The sequence below is a fragment of the Papio anubis genome, chromosome X (assembly GCF_008728515.1).
Source record: "Papio anubis isolate 15944 chromosome X, Panubis1.0, whole genome shotgun sequence".
NCBI classification, from domain to species: domain Eukaryota; kingdom Metazoa; phylum Chordata; class Mammalia; order Primates; family Cercopithecidae; genus Papio; species Papio anubis.
In genome coordinates this window covers 138,518,451-138,542,017 of record NC_044996.1, presented here as the reverse complement: position 1 = coordinate 138,542,017, position 23,567 = coordinate 138,518,451, and the positions used below count along the sequence as shown (strand labels likewise).

Sequence of the window (23,567 nt, the reverse complement as noted above, 5' to 3'; positions counted from 1 at the left end):
TAAGTAAAAGGGGAGAAGAAAGAAAAGGAGCCTTGAGAGGAAAGGAAGGAGGCCAGGATTCCAGCTGGTGTTGACCCCACAGAAGGAGAAAAGGATAAAGAAGGTGGAGGGGAGCAAAAGAGGGAGAGAGAACCGCAGAGAGACAGTGGATGTATGGATTTGTAGGTCGCCTGTGAGCTGTGAGAGCCTGGTTTGGCAGGTAGCGCTAAGATAAAGAACGTTCGAGCGCGAGCTATTCCTAGGCAGTGAGATGTGAAGATAGGCAGGCATGGCAGGTCCACTCTCCTTCCCTTTAGAATGCTGTGAGAGGTCCAGTAGAGATCTGGAATGACACATCTGAGGAAGCCAGGGAAAGAGGTCTTTTTTTTGAGAATGAGAGAAGCTTCCGTCTGAATGCAGACTGTGGGAAAACATCTGCAAAGTGGACTTTGAAGATGCAAGAGAGTGGAGTGAATGGGTAGAGAAAGACAGTGGAGGAACCCTGGGAGGGGATCAAGGCATTCTGCTGTTATCTCGTCTAGTCTCATCCATTCCGTTTTAGTCCATGACTAAGTAGACTATGAAACCCCAGCCACCATCTGCCTTATAAGCCCCAAATCTAAAGCTAATCTTTTTTTTTTTTCCCCGAGATGGGTTTTGGCTCCTGCGGCTGAGCTGGAGTGCAGTGGCACCGTCTGGAGCTCACCGCCAAGCTCCAGCCTCCCAGGTTCGCGCCATTCTCTGCCTCAGCCTCCCAGAGTAGCTGGGACTAAAGGCCCGCCACCTGCAGCCAGCTAGTTTTTGTATTTTTCCAGTAGAGACAGTGTTTCACCGTGCTAGCCAAGGATGATCACCGATCTCCTGACCTCATGATCTGCTGGCCTAGAGGCCTCCCAAAGTGCTGGATTTCAGGCATTGAGCCACATTACCCGGCCTTTTTTTTTTTTTTTTGGGGAGTGGAGTCTCCTCTGTCATCAAGCTGAAATTTTGTGTGTGACCCAGGCTCACTGGCAGCCTCTGCTTCAGGGTTCAAGCGATTCCCTGCCTCCAGCCTTCCTAGTAGTTGGGACTACAGCGGCTAATTTTTTTTTTAATGTTAGTAGGATAGGGTTTTCACACCATGTTGGCCAAGAATAGTCTTTATCTTCTGACCTGCGTAGATCCGCCCGCCTTAGGGTCTCAAATTAACAGGGTTGCAGGTGTGACCCACCGTTACCCATTTCCACCAAGCTAATCTTTAGTCTTTTTTTTTTTTTTTTTTGGGACAAGTTCTGGCTCTGTTGCCTTGCCCCGATCTGGAGGCGGTAGTGCGATCTTGGCTCCGCTGCGGCCTCTACCTCCCTGAACTCAGGCAATTCTCCCACACCTCAGCCTCCTGAGTGAAAGCGGTACTGGGACATTTGCACCACCATGCCCAGCAATTTTTCAAAATTCTTTTGTAAATTCCAAGTCTCACTATATTGCATGCTGGTCTTGAACTCCTGGGCTGAAGCGATCCTCCAGCCTCAGCCTCTCAGTGAGATTACAGGCATGAGCTACCATGCCCAACCCTTTTAGTTTTACATAATTGTCCTCAAGCAATTTAATTGACCATGTTTTACCATGTATTGACCACACTTCCTTTGCTGAAGCCTCTGGGATCAAGACTCTCAGTCCCTTCTTTCAGATTCCTTAACCCGTTTGCTGTTACCCTCCCGGTTTCTGTTTGTGTTTCTGCTTAAAAGAACCCAAGCCCCTCCATCTCCTTCTTGCCCATGCTTTGCTTGCTCTTCAAATGGAGCCAGCAGCGTTTGGGACTTTGTGTGTACCACCTTTCTGTGTGGGTTTGGAGAGACACACATTCTTTCAGTCTTTATTTTCTTCCATTCTATATTTATGGACATCCTTATTAGGCTTTCCATTGGCTCTGTGTAGAGATGAGCTGATCCCAGAGTTCCAGGCTCGGACCTTGTTGTTCAGCCTATCCTAGTCTCTCTATCGTCTATCTGCTATCTATGTATCCTCTATCCTTTATATCTTGTTATCTATGTCTATCTATCTGCCTGTCTATGCCTGTTATCTGGCTATCCTATCCTTGTCTTGTTCTATCATATCTGTCTATCTGTCTATCCTGTCTATCCCATCTATCTATCTGATCTATCCAAATCAGTCAAAAAATTCATCTTGTCTTTTCTGTCTATCCTGCCTGCCTGTCTGTCTGTCTGCCTGCCTTATCTGTTATCTGTTTATCCATCCTATCGTTTCTGCCTGTCTGTCTATGTCTATCCGTCCTAATGTCCATATCCTGTCTATCTACTTGTCGTCCTGACTTTATCCAAAATCTTTACATCTGTCGTATCTGTCCTATCTGCCATCACCCTGTGTCCCTTCATATCCAAGTCCTGTTTGTTTTAATGCCCTTGTGTCATCTGTCCGTCCATCTGTCCGTGTGTCGTCTGTCTGTCCCGTCCCTGTCTGTGTCCATTTTGTGTCTTTCGTAAATTATGCTCATCGTCATTCCCTTCATCCTGTGAACTTACAATCTATAGTCTGTCATATCCTAGTCTGTCTTCACCATCGTCTATCACCATTGGATCTTGTCCAGTCCTGGATCTGTCGATCGATCTATCTGTCTATCTATCTATCTGTCCTGTCTGTCATCTATCTGTCGTCTATCTGTCCGTCACAGTAAAGTATCTGTCTGTCTGCCTGTCTTACTTACTGCTGTCTGTCTATCCCACGTCCTGTTTGTTTGACAACGACATCATAATAATCTGTCTATCCGTCCATAATCACAATCTTATCTGTCTGTCTGTCATCTTGCTTACCATCGTCTATCTGTATCCGTCACTTGTCTGTCGCATCTGTGTGTCTGTTTGTCTGTCTGCCTGTCGTCTATCTGTCCGTCTGTCACCGTTACTGTCAGCCATCGTCTGTCTGTCTGATCTGTCTCCTGTTGTCTGTCTGTTAGGATCCAGTCTGTCTGTCACCGCGCCTTGCCAACACTGTCGTCTGTCTGATAAAGTCTGTCTTGTTTCTTGATGTCTGTCTGTGTCTGTCGAGTCACCATCACGGGTCTGTCACCATCTTACATCTTCACCAAATTGTCTGTCATCTGTCTGTCATATCGCATGCTGTCGCATCTGTCATCTGTCATCTGTGCTGTCTGTCTGCGCCGCGTGCCTTGTTGTCTGTCCATCTGCTGTCGTCCTATCCTATCAGTCCTGTTTGTTTCATATCTATCTATCTATCATCTTTCTATCTTATCTATTTATCTGCCTATCATCTATCTATCTGTCCTATCTGTCCTATCTATCTATCTATCTACCTGCTTAACATCTATCTGTCCACCCTATCTGTTCTATTTATCTATCTATCTAACATCTATCTATCCATCCTATCTGATCTATCTATCTATCTATCTATCTATCTATCTATATCTATCCATCCTACCTGTCCTACTATCTATCCATCCTATCTGTTCTTTCTTTCTTTCTATCTATCTATCTATCTATCTATCTATCTATCTATCTACCTACCTATCATCTATCTATCCATCCTATCTGTTCTATCTATCTGTCATCTATCTATCTATCTATCTATCTATCTATCTATCTATCTATTTATCTGTCTGCCTAACATCTATCTGTTGATCTTATCTGTTCTATCTATTTATCTATCTATCCATCCTATCTATCTGTCCTATCTACTGTATCTATCTATCTATATCTATCTCTCTATCATCTATCCTATTATCTACCTATCTTCTATTTATCTATCATCTATCTTATCTACCTATCTTCTATTTATCAATCTATATTATCCATCTATTTTCTATTTATTTATTTATCTTCTGTTTATCATCTGTCTTATCTATCTTCTACATTAAATATGAATCCATGAGAGCAGGACTTTATGTTCTCAGTGGCTAGAGTAGTGCTTAGCACACAGTAGATATTCAAAAATGTTTGTTGTAGAGTGAATGACTTTTATTGGTCTGCCCAGCATGGAGTCCTGGAAGTATCAATGAATTCAGAAAGAAAGTAACATAAAACTTTTAATCCTCTGTGCTCCAGTTTTCTATCATAATGCATAGATCCTGCTATGGTCTGAATGTTTGTGTCCTTCCAAAATTCCTATGTTGAAACCCTTATCCCCAGGATGATGGTATTAGGAGGTGGGGCTTTGGGAGGTGAGGAGGTCATGAGGGAGGAGCCTCATGAATGGGATTAGTGCCCTTATAAAAGGACCCCAGAGAGCTCCCTCACCTCTTCCAACATGTGAGGACACAGAGAGAAGGAGCTGTCTATGAACCAGGAAGCAAGTTCTCACCAGACAGTGAATCTGCCATACCCTGATCATGGACTTCCAGCCTCCAGAACTGTGAAAAATACATTTCTGTTGTTTAAAAGCCTCCCAGTTTATGGCATTTTGTTATAGCAGCCTGAACAAACTAGCTTTTTCATAATTTTCATCTTTTCTCCTATAGCAAAATTGAGTTCATCCATTATTGAGAATAATACAGTATCAAGTACCAATCTTGTAAGATGTTCATTCTTACCAACCTGTTTTTATCATTGTTTTTGAAACCAAGCGTTGATAATTATCAGATGTCAAATAGTTAATATACTTACATAGTATTTGACATATAAATATTATAGAAATAATTAATATTTTCTAGATTTTTCCCTATCAAGAAAGAAGAGGAAACTTAGAAATAACATATTTTTGTCCACACAATTACTGTATAGAATTGTAACATGAAATAAGCTTACCTCTTTAAATATACTACTTTGCAAATAAAGGCAGGGTCCTATCTGTTCACCATAGCCATTGAAAAGCTGTAAGAGGAATGTAAAAGTGTCTTAAATTCTTAGGGCAACAAAATTGATCAGAACTAAGAAAAGATGATTGAGTTGCTTTAGATTTGCATATTCAATCAACAAGATCATTTTTAATCTTATAAAAGGGTATTTTACAGTAACATCAATCATTGAACATATATACTCAGAAATGCATACAATTAAGAAAAAATCAAACAAACCCAGACCTGACAGAAAGACATAAACATATTGACTGAAGAAAGGCTGGGAATTAGAGAAACATTTCAAAAGTTACTAAGTGTTTGAAATGATAGTATTTCAAGGAGGCAAAACTGAAAAGTTGTGTGTTATAAGTGTTTTTTCTTCTTGCCCAAGCATATACATGGCTTGTACTTTTACCAAACAAGAAATGCTAGAAACCGTAAGACAAGAATACACATGATTTTAGACAGGGTCACTGGACTGAGTTATTAGAGGGCATTGGTCTGCAAAACCAGATACAGTGTAGACTCAGTCATTGCCTAAATTGCGTTGGAAAATATGCCAAGTTTATGAGTTCCTAACATTAAATCCTTCAAGTAGATATTTCTTTTTCTTTCCCTTCCTTGCAGATAGGAATGACACCCAAGGAGTTTTGACACAGGTTATCACTCCTTACATAAAACTATGATCTATATCAATAAAGTAAGAATAAACATTTAAATCTATCCATCTGTAAGGTATGAACATTGGTCTTCAAGCTCAGGAAGGCAGAGGCTGGAAGATGCAATCCAACTACTGTCCACGTTTCCACGTATCTGTTGTCATTCTTGGATATGCACAACTAAAATAATTACAGTAGCATTATTTTTCCTTCCACATATACTTTGTTATTGTTGTTTCTCTTTAATATCTCCAAAAGTACCTACTTAGTAACCACAGCCATATGCCCTACATACATGAGAACACCTTGGACATGTCACATCAAAAGCCACAACAGATATTGCTGGTTTTTTCAACTAAAGGATTATAAATACCTGGAGGATTACCTGGATGATCTAATTAGCATCATCTGGTCATAATCTCATGATCAATACAAACTGACTGCATTTGAATACCAATGTTTTCATTTCAAAATGCTAAAATTTAGAATATAGTCGAACCAAACATTGCTTAACATCCTTTGCTAGCTGTTTCTTTTGAATTTCATTTTTTTGCTTGTTTCAGTAACAGTGCTGAAATTAGGTGGTATAAGAAAAAGAAACTTAATTGCTATTATAATTTGAAAAATGTTAGAAACGTTTAGTGCTATATTTTCGAAAGAGGATTTTATCTCATTGAACTAGATGGTCAAGACACATTTATTCTTTGGAAACAAATCCTGTAATCTCTGCCCAATTGGGCTCAATTGTCCACTGGAAGGATCTTGTCGAAATCTGTCCTGTGAGATAATTGGTTCAGCCACCACAATGGCCAGTCTCCTTGAAACTGGGTAGGAAAAACATCCTGCTGGAATGGAGTTTTCTGTGGGAAACAAAGCTGACTCCGCGTGCTCTCCAAGAGGCAAAATGCAGGCAGAGGAAGAGGAGATGAATCAAAAATAAAAAAGGGAGATTATAAGAAAAATCATAAAGCTACATGCTGCTAGATCTTCTTCTTTTTCCCCCTCACTTTCCTGGGGCCATACAATATGCTTTTCTTAAGACAAGTATAAATAAATCCACGGTGCTGAAAGAAAGAGCCTGAAAAAGAGAGATGATTACTATCCATTTGTTTTTACTGGTGTCTCCCTTCTAAACTTGCTGCTATTACACCAGAGCATGGTGTACCCTCTACCCTCCCTAAACAAGGTACATGATAAGAGTCATTATTTGATAAAGTCGATTTTGGATATGTTTACACCATTTCATCAACAATTTTACGCTGAGTCATATGAACTTGCCAATATTCACCCATGACAGTTTTGTATATTGTTCAACATAATATATCTCTACAAGTTAGCTGCATTAATTCAGAGAAATAAATGACTATTCTTAAAAAATGAACTAGGAGACTCAGGGCACCTGTGTTTGCTTAGTGCCATGGCTGAGTCACACTTAAGGTTCCTTTTCCCTTGTGGTATGCGTCATAAATTTCTTCTGTATCTCCTCTACTTCTGTACATGGAGGATTATAATTATACTCAAGCCTTTGGAAGTAGTAGATGTGTTCAGGTGACTACTTCACTATTCACAATGAAACATGAATGGAAATGATGTGTTTTGCATGTGCTGAAGTATTTAATCACCTTTACTGGTCTCTCCAGCCATCTCCTCCCATGATGCCTTATGTTGAGATGATGACCTGCTATAAGGGCAGAGCAGGTCTCTCTGCCAACCACATTGGATGCCAGCTTAAGCAAGAAATAAATCTTTGTTGTTTTAAGCCAATGCAATTTTTGAGTGGTTAGATACTATAATTAACCCAGTTTATTCTCACTAAAAAAAGATCTCTGGGGGAAAAATATGATGGCAGGCAATACTCAATAATGCTTGCTGTTGATGATAAGAGTAGAGTCAACATTTGCCAACTTAAAATTTAGAGGGCATGAATGGCCTTTCCAAAACCTCTGACCCCAGGAATTCCCACTCACTAGAAATCCTGTTTAGAAACATCTTTTCTGGGGAAGTTATCAAAACTCCTGACATTATGAATTCTCAAGTAGTTAAACCCTTCCTTTGCTTAACATTTGGTTAGGATAAATTTCATTAAGTCAAACCCTGGTAGGGTAGGGTGAAAGTCTTTGGAATAGCATACAGTTTTGGTTTTGTCTGAGCAATAGGGAATTGTAGAAACATCTTGAGCATTAATGAACTCTCCTAATATCACTAGTAATTAATAATAAATGGCACTCAGAAGTGACAATCCAAAGTCAATATATGGAAATGTCATCTTTTTGGAGTGAAGCTATTTTGACAAGCTAAATTCCAATAATATTAAACACAGCTGTCACTTCAGCATATGTGGTAATGACTCAGTTAGGTAAAATTAGGATCATGACCACTGGGAAAAATTAAAAGACAGACATGACAGAAAGGGGAAAGAGTGGATTTCAGTAGAAAAAAGAAGAAAATGTGAATTTCTACAGAGCATTTACTCTAATGTTTTTTTCCTCCCCAAGGGGAGAAAAAAGTCCTTTCAAGCACTGTATTTATAGGTACAATTATAAATGTAGCCTAATCCTCTTTTCAATTTTAATAAACCTAGTAGACCAAGTCTCTGACAACAAACACAATAGAAATAAGCCCACGCTGCACAGTTTTGGGTAAGATAAAACCTTTTTGCACAAGACATCCAGAAATGAACAACATAAGCTTTGCTCCTATTTCTAGCTACTCTTTTTAAGCAAGCTGTGGATTTTGCAATCAACTTTTGCTCAAGTCTCTCTTTTGTGATAATAAAGCCTATGACAGCATTTGTTTTCCAGCTCTGTGTTGTCTCAACCTAATTTGAAATTAAAATAATTGTTATTAAAATGGAGCAAAAGAAAAAAATGGCATGAGATGAATTAGAATTGTTTAGTATGGACAATGAACCTGGCTTTCATTTTTAAGAAATATGATTTTGCACAAAGAAAATTATTTGCTTCTTGAAAGAGAAATAATAGTTGGAAATGCTTGATTATTCATGTCACATTTAGACAGAAAAATTTCGGTCGTTTAAAATTATTGTTCATGAAAATGAAACAATTCCATAACCTAGGAGAGAGAGACAGCCTATATGATACTTTAAAGAAAGTCAATATTATGATGCAGGCAGAACTTGTCTTCTCTATCATCCCCCTTCATTTTGCTCCCCAGTGGCTGTGCCTTAGGTTCTGTCCCTAAATAGCTCAGGGGTTCCCAAAAGCCATGCTTTCATGCCCTGGAATCTTCCCTTTTCTTTGCTTCATTCACAGGTCCCATTGGGGGCTTGCCTCTACTAGGATGAAGATTAGAAATTGCTGCTCTAACAAATACTCACTCTGCTGATGTTAGAGTACTAAGGCCTCTCCCCAGTAGAATTTGCCAGGAGTCAGATTTCTGAGGCTTATTTTATTTTATGTAGAGATTGAGTCTTGCTCTGTTATCCAGGCTGGAGTTCAGTGGTATGATCATCGCTCAATGCAGCCTCCAACTCCTGAGCCCAGGCAATCCTCCCACCTCAGCCTTCTGAGTAGCTACGACTACAGATGCATGCCACCACATCTGGCTAGTTTTTATTTTTTGTGTAGATGGGGTTTTGCCATGTTGACTAGGCTGGTCTTGAACTCCTGGCCTCAAGTGATTCTCCTGCCTTGGCCTCCCAAAGTGCTGGGATTACAGGCATGAGCCACCATGCTGGGCCTCAGAATTTTCAGACTTAATACAAATTCTACCTTGTCATAAGGAACTCTAGCCCCACTGGGAGAGTGATATCTCTGGAGAGTGATATTCCACCTGTCTTCTTCCCTGGACTTGAAAGGGGACTTTTGTGAGAGGGGAGCAGTGGAAAAGTCCTCAAGAAAGGTGTCTTCCTTGACTTAAAGGAATTTATCTGGGGGCTTGGGCCCTGCTCTGTGTCACCCTAAAAGTAGAGAGAGGAATCAAGAGATAAGGAATTAGAGGAAGACTGGAGTACAAGGGCCATGGCCAATAGCATATTCTTTGGAGTGTTGCTTTTGCATTCCAGTCAGTGTGGGTGGGTACCACATAAGGCCAGTATAGGAGGCCTTTGCATACCTGACACCTTGCAAACAGGTATGCAAAATGCCTGCACCTTTAGCGCCCTGAAGCCGTCTTGTGTTGCATGCACGTGATCTGCTCATGCTTAGAAGTAATTACTAAGTGCTTTTGCTTAGCCAATATGGGCACAGCATATTAATTCCAACTCACTTCAAGGCAAAGTTTATCACCATCACCTGCCTCCTCCATCGTGCTTAGTTTACTTAAAATACCACGAGTTTGTTGGTCGGCTTCACAAGACAAGCTCTCTTTCCGAAGTCCTCGCAGTCAGCTCTCCTCCTTGGTGTCTATAAAGGAGAATGCTGCTTCTTTTTATAGAAATAATTTCCCTGAGAATCTGATAAAGGTCAAGCATGATTCTGCAAAACAGCACGGTAACAAAATTATTATCACCTGGTGGTTTTTTTCTTTCAGATATACATTAATCAGTACATTAAGCAGTTGGAATTTAACCTTAATAAAGACAAAATATAAAGTCTATTTGAGATCATAGACTTTGAGGTCAAATGTATTTTGATAGCTGTGAATATGCTTGAAATCTGAAGTGACTTAAGTTGTGGCTGGTTTCAAAAGCTCTTGTAACATTAGCAAACCCTAACCCTGGAATCTGTCTTTAAACTCACACATCAGTCCTCACTAAAGGGCCTGAGGTTGTGTCTACATGGAATAATGCCAATATGACTTCATTCCAAGCGAAATGGCTGACTCACCTTGTCTTGTCAGTAGTCCCTTAATAGGAAGGACAGAACAAAATCAGCCTGGTTACATAGGACCCTGAAATTCACATTTAAAATTATGCAAATTCATCTATTGTTGACAGAAAATGCAACATATTGATTGTTGCTGTTGAACTTTGCATTTGAATACTTGCAAACCCTTTCAACTAATTGATTTGCATATCCTATAATCTGACATCAGAGAATAACTCAAGTACAAATTACCCTCACTTCTCAAGAAAAGTGCACTGCTATATAATTGAAGCCATTTCAGGTCTTTTGCAAACCTGTTATGAAGTAGTGAGTTTTTTTTTTTTTTTTTTTTTTTTGATACGGAGTCTGGCTCTGTCACCCCGGCTGGAGTGCAGTGGCCAGATCTCAGCTCACTGCAAGCTCCGCCTCCCGGGTTCCCGCCATTCTCCTGCCTCAGCCTCCGAGTAGCTGGGACTACAGGCGCCCGCCACCTCGCCCGGCTAGTCTTTTGTATTTTTTAGTAGAGACGGGGTTTCACCGTGTTAGCCAGGATGGTCTCGATCTCCTGACCTCGTGATCCGCCCGTCTTGGCCTCCCAAAGTGCTGGGATTACAGGCCTGAGCCACCGCGCCCGGCTGAAGCAGTGAGTTTTAGTCTACTTTTATTTATTGCTGGGACCAGCTCTTCTCTTTAAGTGCCTCTCTGTGACCCCGACATGAAAAGGGTCAATTTGCAAGAACAAAATGTACACGTACCTGCAGTGTGTGTGTGTGTGTGTGTGTGTGTGCGTGTGTGTGTGTGTGTGTGCGTGTGTGTGTGTGGTGGGGATGAACATTGGCTACTCTCTTTAATGAGAATGGAAACTAAGCTTTAGACGCAGTTTTATGGGTCCCTAGAATTGATCAAAAGCATCCATAGGGAGTGAAGGGGACTGAACCAGTAACAGTGCCTTCCTGTATGTTATGGGCTGAGTTGTGTCACCCCCTAACCCTCACCACCGAATAATATTTATATGTTGAAACCCTAACTCTCAAGACCTCAGAATGTGACCTTATTTGGAGATAGGGTCTTTAAAGAGGTAATTGAATTAAAATGAGGTCATTAGGGTGGGCCCTGATCCAATAGGACTGGTGTTTTTATAAGAGGAGATGAGGACACAATCACACACAGAGGACGATCCTGTGAGGTCACTGGAGGATACAGCATCTACAAGCCAAGGAGAGAGGACTCAGGGGGAACCAGCCCTGCCCACACGTTGATCTCAGACTTCCAGCTTCCAGGACTGTGAGAGAATAAATCTATTTGGTTTATAAGCCACCAGTCTATGGTATTCTGTTAAAGCAGCCTGAAATGGACTAAGACATCTCACAAGAAGAGACAAGGACACAGACACACACACAGGGACGACCCTGTGAGGACACAGGGAGGAGATGGCATCTACAAGGCAAGGAGAGGGGCCTCAGGGGGAACCAGCCCTGCCCACACCTTGGTATCCAACTTGCAGCCTCCAGGACTGTGAGGGAATACATTTCTGTTGTTTAAGCTGCCCAGTCTGTGGTCCTTTGCTATAATAGTGAGAGCGAACCAATACACTAGAAAAGGACACTGTGTTGCGGGCAAGGGTTGACAAGGGAGAAGAGTGTGTTTGGGTGTAGCTGTCTTTCAAAGTCGGATCAAGAGACCTAACTCACACCTGCCCTTGTTGACACAAGGATGTGGACTACAGGTAATTACAAAATGATACCGTCAGGCCTGGCAGTAAATAGTATTATGGTTGCCCAGAGATTTCCATGCCCCAGTCTCCAGAACCTGTGCAGTTGTTACCTCCCACAGCCAAAGGGAATTTGCAGATGTGATTAAACTTGCAGGCTTTAAAATAGGGAGATTATCCTGGTTTATCTGAATGAGCCCAGTTTAATCACTCAATCCCTTTAACGTCTAAGAAGAGTCTGTTTGAGAGATGCAGCAGAAGAATAAAAGAAAGAAACGTGTGCATCATTGCTGGTTCTGAGACGTAGCTGGCTACATGCATGCAAGGTCTTAAAGATGACTCTAGGAGCAGAGGTCAGTCCCCACTAACAGCCAGAAGGACAAACAGGGACCTTAGTCCTACTTCAATGAACCAGATTGTGCCAACAACCCTAATGAGCCTGGAAATGGATTTTTCCCAGAGCCCCCACATAAGATCCCAGCCCAACTGACACCTTGATTTCACCATTGTGAGACTTTAAGTAGAGAACTTCATGGAGCCACCAGGAATTCTGACCTACAGAATGGAGAATGAATAAATGGGTATTATTTTAAGTGCTGAACTGTGAAAATTTGTTACAGCAGCAGTAGAAAACTAATACAGGTGTATTTTACCACTGTTTTGGGTCTCTACCTGATAACCTCAAATGATTTTGACCCTGACTCTACAAAGTATGGTCTGTGGACTAGCAACCTAGGCATCACCTGGGAGCTGGTTAGAAATGCAGATGCTCACATCCCACCCTAGACTTCTTGCATCAGAATCTGCATTTGGATAAGATGCCCAGGTAATTGGTGTACACACCCAACAGCTACCTCTATTCATTCAGAGATCCAGGCAGGATGAGGTACTATCTTTTTTATTTAGCAACATCATGAGAGGTTTGTAAAATTATTTAGATGAAATAAAGAAGATATACAAATGGCCAACAAATATGTGAAAAAATGTTCAACATCACTAATCATCAGGGAAATGCAAATCATAGTCACAATGAGGTACCATCTCACTCCAGTTAGGATGGCTATTATCAAAAGGACAAAAATCAAATGCTGGTGAGGATGTGCAGAAAAAGGAACACTTATACACGGTTAGAGAGAATGTAAATTAGTATCTCCACTATGGAAAACAGAATGGAGGTTCCTCAAAAAACTACATACAAAACTATTATATGATCCAGCAATCCCACTACTGGGTATTTGTCCAAAGGGAAGGAAAGGAAATCAGTATATGGAAGAAACATCTGCAACCCTGTGTTTATTAGCTGTTCACAATAGCCAACAGCAGATGAAGGGATAAATAAAATGCACTATATGCACACACAGACTACTATTCAGCCATAAAAACAATGAAATCTTGTCATAAGCACCTCCATGGGTGGAACAAGGAGCACATTATCTTAAGTGAAATAATTCTGAAACAAAGTTAACTACTTCATGTTCTCACTCATATGTGAAAGCTAAAAAAGATGCCAATCTCATAGACTTGAAAAGTACAACAGAGGATACTAGATGCTGGGAAGGGAAGTGGGAAGGGAGGGATAGGGAGAGATTTGTTCAAGGGTACAAAATTAGAGCTAGATAAGAGGAGTAGTTCTAGTGTTCTCTATCTGTGTAGGATGACTATAGTTAACAATAATATATTGTGTTGTTTCAAATAGCTGGAAGGAGGATACTAAATGTTCCCAACACAAAGAAATGATCAATATTTGAAATGATGGATGTGCTAATCACCCTGATCTGATTACTATACATTATATGTATCAAAACATTACTATGTATCCCATTAATATGTATGATTATTATGTATCAATTAAAAAATGAAACTTTTTTGGACAAATCTCTTAGCTCTACTACAGAGTATATAATTTTTCATAATCTTTATCCATTTGAAACTTTTTAAATATATGCCATTTTCATGATCTGTTTTGTTGATGGTAAAGATTATGTTAATGCGATATTGACAGGGAAATTCCTGGGAGCCAAAGTGACTTTAACCGGAATCTTGGCATTTTCCATTCCAAACTCTTTTCTCTGTTAACGCTATTCCAGGCAGGGTGGGCCAGCCGCTGTTCTGGAGAAGTTGGACCAAGATCAGAAGCTAGGGAGTATTAGAAATTTATAAAACTGCCTTAAAATCCTCTTTCATCCTGCAAACCTCTCCTCTTCTTGAGTCTCTAACGCTGTACCTTCTGTCAGCTGCTAGCGTCTATGATCCTCTGAATCCAGCCATTCCTTCCTCTCTTATTTTGCCAATGCTTTAAGCCTTAACTGATACACTTCCCTTTGATAACTGCTCTGGGGAATTTGTGGGCCAGTTAATAGCCAATCCTCCATTTCTCTAATCTGGGTTCTCTCATCCTCATAAAACTCTTTTTGATGCATTCCCACCCAGATCCTTGGTTGGTTTATTTGTTTGTTTGTTTAGAGACGGAGTCTCGCTCTGTCACCCAGGCTGGAGTGCAGTGGCGTGATCTTGGCTCACTGCAACCTCTGCCTTCCGGGTTCCAGCAATTCTGTCTCAGTCTCCCGAGTAGCTGGGACTACAGTACAGGCGCATGCCACCACACCTGGCTAATTTCTTGTATTTTAGCAGAGACGGGGTTTCACCCTGTTGCCCAGGCTGGTCGCGAACTCCTGAGCTCAGGCAATCCACCCACCTCAGCCTCCCAAAGTGCTAGGATTGCAGGTGTGAGCCATCGCCTCCCAGCCTCTCAGCCCTATTTTTATCCTACACAAGGTAATATCAGGATGAATATCTCCACACTTACATTTTATTTTTGTTTCCATTCACTAGAATGCTAAGTAGGCAGTTTACCTATCAACTAGTTGTTCAAGCACCTTGATTGTAAAAGATTAAGCAGAAATACTGTCATGGTCTTGCTTCTCAAGAGATAACATATTCCTAATTACAAGTTTCTAGAGTCAAACTCTGATAGATATCTGAAAAAAAGCAAATTGACTGCAGCTCAAAGAATAAGTCTGGTGACTAATCCAGGTGGATTTGGGAGTCACTGACTGAACAAAAACTGCCGCTAATAGCTTGAGGATATTCATTTTATATGAAATTATCATATGACTTTAGTGTAAACTGCCTGCTGATTTTTTTTATAGTAAACTTCTTGAGTGTTGCTTAAATCTTCACATCTATAAAAATAGCTATCAGGAGTTATTAAACTCCTACTATGATGAAGACAGCCATGCTGTGGTGCAGTTCATGTTCTGTGTACGATGATTTAAATACATGAACAAGTACACAGGAGGTAGTTTGTTTAAAACTACAATGATGCATTTAATAAAGACTATTACTGAAATATGTGCTTTTCAGTGGTCACAGATGGAAGGGACAGTCACTGGGGAAATGTAAATTATACCAAAATCAAAAATACAAATATGCCTAACTTCTATTCCTCAATACACACCACTGAAGAAGTGATGCAGCCAATTAGAGAGTTGGAAAAACTACAACATATGTCCAATGAAAGACTGAATATATGAAGAACTTCTATAAGTCAATATAAAAAAAATGTAGACAACCCGATAGAAAGATGGGATGGAATAGGCCCTTTAAAAAGTGACTATTTAGAAAACCAATGAACATATTCAAAGCTTCTCAAACCTGTCAGCCATCAGGGATATGCAAATTGAAACAACCATGTGATACCACTACACAACCTTCAGAATTTGCTAAAATGAAGAAGGCAAACAACATCAAATCTTGATGAAGATGTGGAACGATTGGAAATTTCATACATGTTGGGTGAAAGTCTAAATTGGTCATTTTGGAAAACTGTTGGGCAGTATTGAAATATTGTAGAATGTATTCATATTTTATGGGCCAACATTTCCAATCCTAAAAATCTGTACATTTGTTCACCATCAGCATGGAAAACAGTGTTTTGGGCAGCACTGTTTATAATCATCTCAAGTAGGACTCATGCCCTAACCACCATAAAAGTTGAGCCATCTCTTTCAGCCATAGACTGAATAAGAAAACACTGAAGAAGTCTTGAATTTAAAAAAAAAGTTTTTTGGACTAGATATTGAAGCATGAGTTGAATTTCATCCTTGATTTGGTCTGAGTTTGCTTCTGCTCAAGTTAGCATGGTGCACATTTCTTTACCTTAACATGCCTCCAAGCACCCTGCATTTACCTGTATTTCCGGTCATTCATTGGTGTTATTTCCTGGTGCTCACCCAGTGCCCAGCACAGAATACATGCCTATGGAACTACATATGTACTTATCAACCAGCAAGAAACAAATACATAAAATGATTTCTCAGACAGTGGAAGCATTTCCTGGTATTATTTTTTCCTTTGGGGTTTACTCAAAGGGTCGTTTCAAAATGTTTCAAGGAGATTTTATTACAAGAGAGAGTATCTGTTATGTGACGTCTCTAACACTTATGTCGGCTAACGATTTGGTTACTGAGAAAAGATGAATGGATTTTGAGAATGAGCCTTGAAGTTCTTTCATCTCCTATTAAAAGATATTGCTAACTTGTGGTTGGGCATGCTGTCTCATGCCTGTAATCCTAGCACTTTGGGAGGCTGAGGTGGGCAGATCACTTGAGGTCAGGAGTTTGAGACCAGCCTGGCCAACTTTATGAAACCCTGTCTCTACTAAAATGACAAAAGTAACCGGTGTGGTGACATATGCCTGTATTCCCAGCTACACAGAAGGCTGAGGCCTGAAAATTGCTTGAACCCAGGAGGCAGAGGTTGCAGTGAGTTGAGATCAGGACACTGCACTCCAGCCTGGGCAACAGAACGGGACTTTGTCACATAAACACACACAAACACACACACACACACACACACACACACACACAAAAAGACATTGCTAAATTGTGGTAAGAGACACCCCAGATAGTGAAGTCCTTGTCTGTTGTCTCTGACTTCTGTTTACTTCTCACAGTACCAGGGAAGGACCGTCATCTCTGAAAAGTTCTGTTATGCTCCACAGTCTGGTAAGAAAACCAGCCCTCTGAAGAGGAGGGGATGATACTGATTATTGTTTATTTAATAGTAATGCTGTAATATTAATAATAAAAAATCTTGAACTGTCTCCTCTAGAGATGTGTAATTCATAACCCTAGCATAAAATTGTCATTTTAAAAAAGAATCTTGGCATGAAATCTTTGAATTTAATTGGAGGGTATTATCACAAACAAAGGGAATGATAATATACTCCTTGTAACTGACTGGGCCCTTATCCTTGAACTTCTAAGTCTCTTCACCCATCCTCTTCTGTGATATGATAGGTAGAGTCCATTGTCTTCCAGTCTTGAAAATGTATTTCAAGAGGTCACATGAAAGGGAAAACGCTTTGTTATTCTCTTTTTCTACTCTAAATAGAAAGCACACACAAGCTTAACCTGGAGCCCAGGAGGGCAGAGAGAAGCCTGGTTTTTTTTTGTTTGTTTCTGGGCTTCTTGAGTTGATGTGTGACCCAGGGCGTACAAATAAATCCTTGTGATTCAGTTACTTTATGTGCATAAAGAAGAAACTGCAATAAAGATTCTGAATCCATTTTGGATGTTTTACTGCAAACAGCATTCAAACCCACAACTCCCCTTCCCCTTCTGTCACCACAGCCAGGTAAGTAATAAGAATGCCTGGGGGTTGAGGGGGTGAAACTATGCAAGCTACAGATTGTGTTCAAGAAGGCTCCCTGCAACCTCATGCCTTAACCACCATGAAAGCTGAGTCATCTCCTTTCTCTGTGGCTGAAGCCATCTTTGTACTAGCTTGGGAGTCTTCCTTGCTCTTCCCAGAAAGCCCCACTATGTCATAAGCCTTTTCATATATTCTTTATGCATGTAATGTCATCAGTCTTGACCTCTAAAGCAAAGTTTGGATGTGTGCGTGTTTGGAGGGAGGGGCCATCCCACCTCTGTGGAATGACTACAGTGGGTATTAGGTCCCAGCCCTGAGCAATACCATAAAGAGCCACTATCATTTTGCAGAACAAGCAGAACTTTGCCCCTTGGAGCAAAATAGTGCACTCACCCATCGATATTTGAATGACTGGCTTTTTTATATACTTTCTAAGAGCAATATATTTTATTTACTGCTGTGTCCATAGATGCCTTCTACATGGAATTTTCTTTTATCTCCACAGCCCAAAGTGATTCTCTTTGCTATAAACTGCCATAGCATTTTGATTGTCACTCTCTTACACAACTTATTACATTATTCCTTTTACTACAGTTATACCACGGTACTCACAAAATGAGTACATTGCAGAGCTTTGGAGGCAGGGTTGCCTGGTCATCATGGGACAGTGCCTTATACAATCTGTGTTCCCTGAATATATAAATGAATCCATTTTGAGTGCCAATAGCAAAGACAGGATAAAAGCACAATGCCATTTATTATGTGCCAGGTATCTATATGCACACATTTAAGAGAGTCAGAGAAGCTTCCCTTTGCTCTGCCACTTTCCAATAAAACTGGTGTACAAAACATGTTGATTTTGGTTCACTAATCCTGGACAAATGTGCCTTGAATATGGTTTAACCATGTGTCATATAAAAATAATTACAAGACTTGCTTTTATTTTTACATAGTATGTGTAGACCAGCTTGCCAAGCTCATTGCATGTAATCATTCAATGCCTCTGACGGTGACACTATAAGGTATACCCTATTTTATCCCCATTGTACATATGTGAAAACTGAGGATCCATGAAGCTAAGGAGCCTGTTGAAGATAAATGTTGGTAAGCTGGGATGCCAGGCATATGAACCCATGTGTTACGGCTTTAGAATTTATGGACAGTTGCTGTGGCTATAGTACTCTGCTGTATATGAGTTGTGGCAGGCAGACCCTAATTCCCTTCTCTTGAGCATAGGCCAGACCTGAGACTTGCTTCTAACCAGTAGAATACAGCAGAAGAGATGTGATGCTTCCTTTGTGATTATGTTACATAAGGTTGTAACTTTCATATTGCTGGGTGCTCCTCTCCCTCACTGGCACTGGAGAAATCAGCTGCCATATGTCAGAGGCCCACATGGCAGGGAAGGGAGGGCCATCTTTGGCCAACAGCCAGCAAGAAACTGAGGCCTTCAGCCCTTCAGTTCACAAGGAATTGAATTCTACCAACTATCGGGGGAAACCCCACCCCTGATGTTTAACATGGGTTCTTTTCTATTTCCCTAAGCATCTCAGCTGGTTTGAGAAATAAAGGGAAAGAGTACAAAAGAGAGAAATTTTAAAGCTGGGTGTCCGGGGGAGACATCACGTGTCAGCAGGTTCCGTGATGCTCCCTGAGCTGTAAAACCAGCAAGTTTTTATTAGCGATTTTTAAAGGGGAGGGAGTGTACGAATAGGGTGTGGGTCACAGAGATCACATGCTTCACAAGGTAATAAAATATCACGAAGCAAGTGGAGGCAGGGTAAGATCACAGGACTACAGGATGGGGTGAAATTAAAATTGCTAATGAAGTTTTGGGCATGCATTGTCATTGATAATATCTTATCAGGAGACAGAGTTTGAGAGCAGACAACCTGTCTGACCAAAATTTATTAGGCAGGAATTTCCTTGTCCTGATAAGCCTGGGAGCACTACAGGAGACCGGGGCTTATTTCATCCCTTTGGCTTAGACTGTAAAAGAAAGCTGCCTCCAAGGGGGCTGTTCATAGACCCACCCTCAGGGGCGCATTCTCTTAGGGATGTTTCTTGCTTAGAAAAAGAATTTAGCAATATTTCTCCTATTTGCTTTTGAAAGAAGATAAATATGGCTCTGTTCCGTCTGGCTCACTGGCAGTCAGAGTTTCAGGTTACCTCCCTTGTTCCCTGAACATTGCTGTTATCCTGTTCTTTTTTCAAGGCGCCCAGATTTCATATTGTTCAAACACACATGCTCTACGAACAATTTGTGCAGTTAACGCAATCATCACAGGGTCCTGAGGCGACATACATCCTCCTCAGCTTATGAAGATGATGGGATTAAGAGATTAAAGACAGGCATAGGAAATCACAAGGGTATTGATTGGGGAAGTGATAAGTGTCCATGAAATCTTCACAATTTATGTTTAGAGATTGCAATAAAGACAGGCGTAAGAAATTATAAAAGTATTAATTTGGGGAACTAATAAATGTCCATGAAATCTTCACAATTTATGTTCTTCTGCTATGGCTTCAGCCAGTCCCTCCGTTCGGGGTCCCTGACTTCCTGCAACAGCCAACAATGTTGCAAGCTTGGAAGTGGATCCTTCTCCGGTTGAGCCACAGATAAGACCACAGTGCTGGCTAACACTTCAATTGCTGATTGCAGTCTTGTGAGACTCTGAAGCAGAAAATCTACACAAGCCATACCCAGATTACTGATCCACAGAAACCATGAGATAATAAATGTGGGCTGGTTTAAACGACTAAGTTCATGGTAATTTGTTACACACATATAGATAAGTAATGCAGGTGGGTTAGTATGATTAGAGAGGGAAGGCCAGAGAACAGCTTGATTCTCAGAACCTTTTATCACTGGCAGCTTTATTAATAATCATTTTTCTTTTTTCTTCCTTCTCAACTCATCTTAGAGTCATGCTTCCTAAATGACCCCAATCATAAGAATAACCTGGAGTGCTTGTGAAGTGTACAGAATTCCTACCTTTACGACTCATTGACTTGGTGGGGGAGGAGCCAAGGAGTCTAGAATTTCACCAAGACTTTCATGACATTCTTTTGCTCAGGCAAAGTTGAGAAGCACTGTCGTATAGCTAGGGAGTGAATCTTGACCCTGGTTACATTTTAGACTCCCATAGAGTCTGAGGTGCATTGTCTGAGATGAAGCCTGGGGACTGGGATTTTTCTTTCTTTCTTTTTTTAAAATACTCCCCATGTGATTTTAACATGCAGCCAAATTTAAGAACTACTGATACTCAGCAAACCCAAGCAAGCTGATAGCAAATGTCAAGTACTCCGTCAAGTAAGCATGCTAGTTATATAATGGGGAAGAGGGATAGAAGCCATTAATGTTTTAAGAGATATGTGCTTTCCCATAAGACTGACCTACTCCAAGCAAGATTGTCAGTTCACCTTTTTATGTTAAAGTGATTTATTCTAAAATGTTCCAAAGAGCACATGTAATTGCAGGATGTTTGAGTATAAGATGTTTTTTGAGTATCAAAGTGAATAAAAGCTGCCAGTGAATAAAATGGCAGAATTTGGTTTATAATATCTAGATTCTTCTAGAAACTTGGGTGGAGGATGTAAAGTGTACATATCCTGATGAGGTTGACTATCTAATTTGTGGGGCCCAGTATAAAATGAAAACGTAGTGCCCCTTATTCAAAAGACAGCCCAAAGTGCCATTAAAGGAAAAATAAGTATAAAGCATTTACCTGTCTTCTGCAGTCTCTCACTTGGCTTGTCATGGTGTTTTGTATTTGCTATTTAATGTTGTTCTGAGAAAGGAAAATTAAAATTGTAAATTATTAGCATATTACCATTCACCTTTATATGATGTAATACCAGCTTTAAATGCAAATATAAGAGCATTTAACTTGTGGACAGAATCACTAAAATTACCTAATTTATGCTTCATGGTGCGTACATACATATGTATTTTGTTCTTACCAGAACAGTGGAAACACTACACAAAACTAAATCAACTGTTTTTATTTTGCTCCTTTCTATGTGCACATTGTACCTCACTATGATTAGTTACTGGTAAGGAAGGACTTAATGGAAAAGGAATTACAGGCTTCCCTTCTTAGTCTTTTATTCTATGTCATCATTTTTCATCCTAAGGAGTTGGCTCATGCAGGGTAATAACCCAGGATTTTTTCATTTTGCATGTTTCTCAGAATGCCTGTGCCTTCTTTCTGAATTTGAAGGAAGTTGTAGTTTCAAGGGAAAGCATGGCCTCGCTCGGCTGTTAGCTCATTTACTTGTAGGTGTCCCATGCTTAACGTTGTCCTCCTTCCGAGTCTCGCTGATCTCCCATGCACTGTGGGTTTACCAGAAGTCTGTGCTCATGGGCCACTGCATATGCCATCCATGAACAGGCAGTAAGTAAAACTGCCTTTGCAAAAATTGTTACAGTTATTGGGACCTGAGTTTGGAGAATACCATGTTGGGTAGAGAGAAAGGTATAAATGATGTGCTCATCAAATCATAAGTGAAATCGTAAGTTTTGATTTCTGCCTGTTCCTCCTTTGTCAAATAATTCTGAAATCAATTCCTAAATTGACATCCATGTAGCACCCCAACATTACGACATACAAGGTATGTTTCTTACAGGCTACGTTGGATGTATCTCTTTTGAGGTTCTCTCAAAGGCTTGGAGAAGGGGTAGACATAAATATTGCTCATCTGTCCTATCCCCTTAGCTTCAGTCCATCTCACCCGAAGGGACAAGTTACTGAGCCAAAGAATGGGCTGATTTTTAGGGAGAGGACATCTCAATGTAGGCTGGTAGAGTTAAAAGAAATATTTTCTTTTCCTCTTACCCAATTAAAATTTGAAAGATAGGCTTAGTACTTAGCACAAGTGAATTCACTTTGGAAAGCAGCACAAGTGAATTCACTTTGGAAGACAGCACAAGTGAATTCACTTTGGAAAGCAGCACAAGTGAATTCACTTTGGAAGACAGCACAAGTGAATTCACTTTGGAAAACGTGAAGGCACTTTGAGCAACAGCAGTGGACTGTGCTGCCCTTGTAAGATATGTGTTGACTTACCAGGACCACCGTACCTAAGAGGGCAGGCCCAAATTGCCCTTACATTTTTATTTGGAACATTTCCTTTAGAAAACTTGTAACTTTTTTCCTGGTATCTTTGAAATATACGTAAATCATTTTGAAAGCTCAAAAAGACTCTTTCCAGCCTTAGGAACCAGCAATGTTTTCCTTAAGGACCTGGGAGCCATCCCTTCAAAATGTAAACATCAAGGGAGTTAGCACCTCCCACATCCTTTGAAATGTAAACATCAAGGGAGTTAGCACCTCCCACTCTCAGTCTCTGTAGGAAGGTAGGAGCCTAACTTCAGAAGGGCTTGGTTCCTGGTTGCAAAACCACCTGTGTCATAAAGGTAAGCAGAGTTTATTTTTGCTTTGTACAAAACAAATTAACTAACACTATGGTCACCCCATTTATGGGGTGAACTGATGGTGAACTATGTGTAATAAACAATGTTGTCAAGTCCTCTTACTTGAGGACTAGTTATTGTTTATCTTGGGAATGTATATGTAAGGGGTTTATATTTGCTTGGTTCTACAAAGAGTGATATTTCCTTCTATCTTCACAATCTCTAAGAGGTTGTGGAATGTGATGTCCATTACATTTTGATTTAATGCATATTCAATAATGAAATTGTTTTCTTCCTCTTCTTCCTTCATGAAGAGGTTTTCTGGATTGGGAGAAAATTTTGTTTTTTTAACTAAATTTCCACAACAACATTCATGAGCATATCTTTTCTGCTTCTAAGGGAGATACCTCAATACACTTTAACATCATGAGATATTTTGGTGGTTAGATCTCCTAATACCTTGGGTATCTTGGTGATTGGATCGCCTAACATCTTGAGTGTTTTGATGCCTGGATCTCCTTCCCTCCACCTTCCAGGCATACCCAGCCTGGCACCAATGAGTAAAACAGAACTACTCACTGCCCAAATGAGACAC

The 23,567-nt window shown here is 40.4% G+C and overlaps 1 long non-coding RNA gene across 3 annotated transcripts in view; it reads left to right on the top strand.

The window, feature by feature from the left end:
• The first annotated feature begins 20,079 nt into the window (after positions 1–20,079).
• Positions 20,080–23,567, top strand: part of LOC103880637 — a 909,354-nt gene continuing 905,866 nt past the window's right edge. For all 3 annotated transcript variants that reach the window (XR_004180718.1, XR_004180716.1, XR_004180715.1), the window contains exon 1: positions 20,080–22,975. This is a non-coding gene — a long non-coding RNA (uncharacterized LOC103880637). The remainder of the gene's footprint in view (positions 22,976–23,567) is intronic.